This window comes from Pongo pygmaeus, chromosome 2, assembly GCF_028885625.2.
Source record: "Pongo pygmaeus isolate AG05252 chromosome 2, NHGRI_mPonPyg2-v2.0_pri, whole genome shotgun sequence".
In the NCBI taxonomy this organism is placed as follows: Eukaryota; Metazoa; Chordata; class Mammalia; order Primates; family Hominidae; genus Pongo; species Pongo pygmaeus.
In genome coordinates, this window is record NC_085930.1 from 35,760,407 (window position 1) to 35,766,320 (window position 5,914).

General features: G+C 33.9%; 1 non-coding gene across 1 annotated transcript; it reads left to right on the top strand.

Annotated features, from left to right (window-relative positions):
• Positions 1 to 5,403: 5,403 nt before the first annotated feature.
• LOC129034477 (U1 spliceosomal RNA) lies at positions 5,404 to 5,569 on the top strand. Its single transcript, XR_008501946.1, has one exon. It is a non-coding gene; the product is annotated as a U1 spliceosomal RNA (small nuclear RNA).
• Positions 5,570 to 5,914: the final 345 nt, after the last annotated feature.

The following is a 5,914-nucleotide window of genomic DNA, read 5'->3' on the forward strand; positions in this document are numbered from 1 at the left end:
ATGCTGGTGCAGATTATTATGATACCTAAGTGAGGTACTAGTAGTCCATAGGACACAATTTTTTTAATAAGTCAAATCTAACTCTACTGCCAAGGTGTTAAAGACATATAAAATGTTAAAATCATTTACTTATTTTAATATATTATGTTACTTAATATTCTCTTAGGTTTCACATGCTAAATTTCAGTCTACAATAAATTTTATAGCCAAATTTAAAACTCTCAAAATAGAATTTTAATAGAAATGCTAAGATATTCTCAGTGTAGCTGCATAAAATTTGCAGAGTTTTTTAAAGAACCATTTCCGTCATGGTTTAAAACATATGGCAGGTCTTTTTTGGAAGTCGTCTGATGGTATGTAGAATTTGTAGTTACAAATATTCTGCCATTTAAATAAGCTCACTCAACTTCACCTTTCTGAATTAGCAGAACTTAACTATTCATTGTCAACTGATTCATGAATATAGAACCAAGCTTCATTTGGAACATATGGCTTAAAGATAATAAATTTAAATGCCTGATGTAAAGTAAATTAGAATTGGGATTGCAATGGTGATAGCTTTTTCTACGAGACTCTTATAACATCTGTCCAGAAACTTTAATTTTTTTCAGATGTTTTTCACACATGCTGCTTCAAGGCTGTATATGTGTATGTATTATAACTTTCCTTCAAGAGAATAATTAGAAAAGTTAGTTATTATTTAAGAATTCAAAGGTATGTGTGTGACAAAGTAAAACTGTATAACATCACTTTTAGAAGAGCTGAATAGTTACCAATAGACAAGAAAAGTGTATTATAATAAAAAATTAGACATTGGGTTGGGATTTGAACAGGTAAAATGCTTCTAAATAGATTTCTATGTCAAAAACAGACACTATTTTAGATACAGCAACTCTTGTTTTTTAAGCTTTTTTGTGTGTGACAGGAATGAGGATTTAGAAACTGAATTTCCCAGTATCTCTTGTCAGTATGGTTAGATCCTAACAATGAAAGATAATTACAAAATATTTCGGAGATAGAAGAAAAGTAGAATAATTATTTTTCAGCCAAAATCTCTGGGCAGACATGTGACTTTGGCAAATGTCAGCTGCCGTGAGGTTTTGCCAGCACCTTCCATTTGTCCTTCTGAGAACCATCCAGTCTAATATTGTAGGCAGTTGAGAACATCGGTGCTAATTTTCTGCCATTCTTCTATTCCTGGTTTTGTAAAGTTTACTAAAAGTTCCCTAATCTTCACTACTCTAGCCCCTCCAGCAAATACGCAGACCTCTAATTCTCAGTGTTAAATTCTTTTCTATTTGAAATATCTCTAGTGCTTTCTGTCTTCATGACTCTTACTGATAGGTTACATCTACTATGCAAGCTTGTGATTTGTTTAAAGAAATTGTGCTAGATTTCTGTCATTTAAAAATATTACAATAGATAAAAAATGTAAAACCTTTTCAACAACCCAGAGGCTTTTAATCAACAGTTTTTATTGATGTATGTTTCAAGAGAGAAAAAATGTATTAATATTTTATTGACATTAATGTCATCAGAAATTTCCACTGATATGAATGTATCCTTAGAGCACCTGCAGAACTTCAGAGTGCATCATTTATATCCCAGACTAAGCATATGGCACTGCTAAAGTTGTGTAGGACAGTCTGTGTGCCACAACCTGTGTAGCTACACTAATGTACCTGTTACAATACAGTTTCTCTTGAAGAAAAAAAAAAGCTCATACTTTCAAATATTTTTTTTTCAAATGTAATACAATTATACCAATTCAGGGTTTTGCTTTGTTTTGTTCTGTTGTTTAAAAGAGATGGTGTCTTACTATGTTGCCAAAGCTAGATTCAAACTCATGGGCTCAAGCAATTCTCCCACTTCAGCCTTCAAAGTAGCTGGGACTACAGGCATGTGCCACCACTCACAGCTAGCCAATGCAGTTTTTTCAATCAAGTTGAGCCATATTTATATAATTGACTATAGATCTATAATCAACCACATATGACGGAAAGTATCTGATGCAGCCTAGAAGCTATGATATTGTCTGAAATATTTGAACTAAAAAAAAGATGGAAATATTAGATTAAAAATAAAATTACATTTTAAGACACAAAAGTAGTTTTAAGAAGCTCATGAGGTGTCGAAACTCAATAGAACAATTTCTGATAAGCTCCTTATTAAATAGACTGGAAGCTCAGGAAAACAATATGGCTAAATTAGTTAACTTAGTTTTGCTTTTCTTTTTTCTTTTTTTCTTTTTTTTTTTTTTCGAGACGAAGTCTCACTCTGTTGCTCGGGCTGGAGTGTAATGGTGCCATCTCAGCTCACTGCAACCTTTACCTCCTGGGTTCAAGCAATTCTCCTGCCTCAGCCTCCCAGGTAGCTGGGACTATAGGTGTGCACCACCACGCCCAGCTAATTTTTTGTATTTTTAGTAGAGACAGGGTTTCACCGTATTAGCCAGAATGGTCTTGATCTCTGAACCTCGTGATCTGTCTGTCTCGGCCTCCCAAAGTGCTGGGATTACAGTCGTGAGGCACCACGCCTGGCCGTTAACTTAAGTTTTTCAACAAATTTTACCAGAGGATATGGAATAAAATATATCTGAATTTATTCTGATAAATTCCCTGTGAATATAAAGATTTATTGTAAATTTTACTTTACATATAGCTTAATATATGGGATAGCAAATTGTACAGTAGATTGTAGAGTATTATTCATCAAATTCGTGGTCACCTATAGTAATTCAAAATAATACCTAAGTAAGAAAAGAAAATGATGGTTATTCTGATGTCATTGTTGATACTTAGAAAATTTAATAGTAAAAGCAACAGTTTTATTAGTTTTGAACAAAATTCAAAATATACATACCTAACTATAAGAAAGAGAGTAAATCCATAGAGTGTAGAGGTGGAAAAGCAGTCTTTTGATTATAATTTTGGAGTGTAACAGTTTTTATGTTAATGTGTGTGTGTCTTTTTCTTAATGTAGATATTATTTGATAATCTTCATTTATATCAATGAATATGTGGCAGAGTACAAGATGTTTTAATCTAACATGTTATTTAATGTTCTGTTGAATGGGTGGTGAACTAAAGTTACACATTATTTCATATTTGCTTAAAGAAAATGTGTACAGAACAGAGTCCTATGCTTATTCATTTAATCAGCAATGTATATTGAGTGCCTGCTCTGCACCAGGCAGTGTGATAGCAGTTTTATACGTAATAATGAACATATCAGACATTTTTCTGTTGCCATAGACTTGTTATTTAGAAACAGACATTAATCACATGTAAATATATAGATGGATAGATCAGTAGATAAATATAATTCAAGAGTAATCGATTTTGAAGCAATGTGCTGGGATGCTGGGAGCTATAGGACTATTTAGGAGATTATCTGACCTAGTCCATGAGACATGAAAAGAGAGAGTAACTAAGTAAACATTTTCCTAGCAAAATGACATTTGCGCCAAAATATGACAGATAATTTATCAGTTGGAGTTCAGACAAGGAAGCAGAGTCATTATAATGTTACTGGTGGAGGGTCTTGACTATGAGTCATCCAGGTTCTTGGCATTTTGCACAAAGATTTTGACAAAACACACAAGCAAAGCAACAAAAGAATGAAACAACAAAAGCACAGATTTATTGAAATAAAAGTACCCTCCACAGACTGGGAGTAGACTCAAGCAAGCAGCTCAAGAGAACTGGTTACAGAATTTTCTAGGGCTTAAATACCCTCTAGAGGTTTCCCTTGAGTTACTTAGTTACATCCCGTGTAAATGAAGACTTGACCTGCAACCGGTCTGATTAGTTACAGGAGGCGACCAATCAGAGGCTGAAGTGAAGTTACAAAGTTACACTCTATGCAGATGAAGACCTGGCCCATGACCAGTCTGATTGATTGAGGGAGGGGACCAATCAGAGGTGCTTTCCATTTTTTGTCTGTGATGCAGTGGAATGGGAGGGGGTGTTGCAAAGAGAGTAGCCTCTGATCCCTTTGTTACTTGGGTGTAGAGAGGTGGGGTTTTTCTTTTAATTCAGTTTTAGGGAGTCAGTGCACATCGGCCTTAGGTTCTTTGCTTCCAGACCATGTTCTCTTGTCTCAATATGAGTTATAGAATTAAAAGTTTAGTACAAGTATTAAACCTTAGGGTTGTAAGGCCGGGAGAATTGAAGGTTGGAAGAGAAGAGTTAGGCAATCAGAGAACAAGTCACTAGCTTCTGCCTAAAGTACTTCCTGCCTAAGTACCTGCAGAGGAAAAGCTGAGAAAATCCAATTTCATAAGAAGACTGTGAAGGGAAATTCCTAAAGAATTTGAGAGGAAGCTATTATTGTTGTATAATTCTTGCCTTTATTTTGATCTGGGGTCACTGCTGTTTGTCAGATTATTAGCAATTGGGTAGACAAGATAGACATAGAGTGGAGGAGCTCAAAAAAAGGTCTGAAATCTACCAGGTACCCTTGGGCCTCTCTGCCATCTATGGGACCACAAAAACCCGCTTAGAGGGTAATTAATGGTGGTTACCTCACTTCTCAAATCTTCCACAAGTTTCTCTTTAGGTCAACTCTAATCAAGAACCCAACAAAAAAGGGATTCTAGGCAATATAGTTCCCTACTTAACCAAGTGGCCAATAGAAAAAATATAGTCTATATGAGTAACAGCTAGATGATAATGATTTTAGGAATAAGAGGAACAATCTAGAGGCATAGAGGCCTGATGACTGCTGTATGCATCACTTTTATTAATTTTCTAATAAAGAAAACCCTTATTTATATGCATCATTTAATGAAAACTGTTATGTTTTACTCTGGCTTTTAAAAGAAGTGGATTAAGCAGTAAGCATTTGAATAAATCACATACAAATTTTTAAAAAGAAACAAAAGTTATTAATATCATCATAAGCACAGATGATAAAAGGGAAATATCTACTTGCATTTCTGACTTTTTAAATGAACACTGAAAAGTAGAAGAACAATTTAAGACTTAAGAAATGATGGTTAAGAGGGTTAGCAATTCAGACTTCTGGATATATTTTATGGAAGCTAACATGATCCTGAATTAATTTTCTTCAGAATCTGAAGGCCACATAGCGTTTGCCTTCCTCTGGGCAATTTCTGTTTTGTTTTGAGCCATGAAATATTTCATAGATTCACACCATTGCAAAAAATTCTTATGCATAGTGGAAATAATTGTTATGTGGCTTATGCAATTAGGAACTTTAGAAAGAGTGAAGTCATGCTGATATAAGAGGATAAGTATTTATTTGATATTAGGTTCAATTGATAGTCTATCTTCTTTCAATTTTTAAATTTTCTTTTTCTTTTTCTTTCTTTCTTATTTGGCTATTGTTTCTAGGTTCTATAATGACTTAGGCAAGTTTTTAATTAAAATGTTGATTATTATACTTATCTGGAAGGGGAGATACCATAATCATGAAGGTGGTTTTTCCAGGGTGAGGCTAATCCATTGAACTCTGAGTGTGCTGACCCCTGTGATTTCCCCAAATGTGGGAAACTCCACTGCACAATTGGTGGTGGTGGAGGGCTGTGTTCCTACTCTGCCCTGGTTTTATTTTTTCAATATTAAAATGAAATTTAAAACATAAAAAATAAAAATGTTTATTATTATAAATGGGATATGAGACCTTTAAAACGTCACTTTTGTGCTTACATAGCCATATTAAACAATAAGTTGTGTAAGAAACCAGCCCAGGCAAAAAAGAATAGACAATTACCTCATAAAATTAAGGTTTCTATTTAGGCAAGAAGAAAGTGTACCGTTTGGATTTTATCTAATATTGATGAAAATATCACTGAAAAATCTCAATACCGTGAAGTTTTAACCTATTTGATCAATTGAACGTGAACCAAAAACAAACAAAAAATCAATAAAATATCATGGGAAATAAGTTA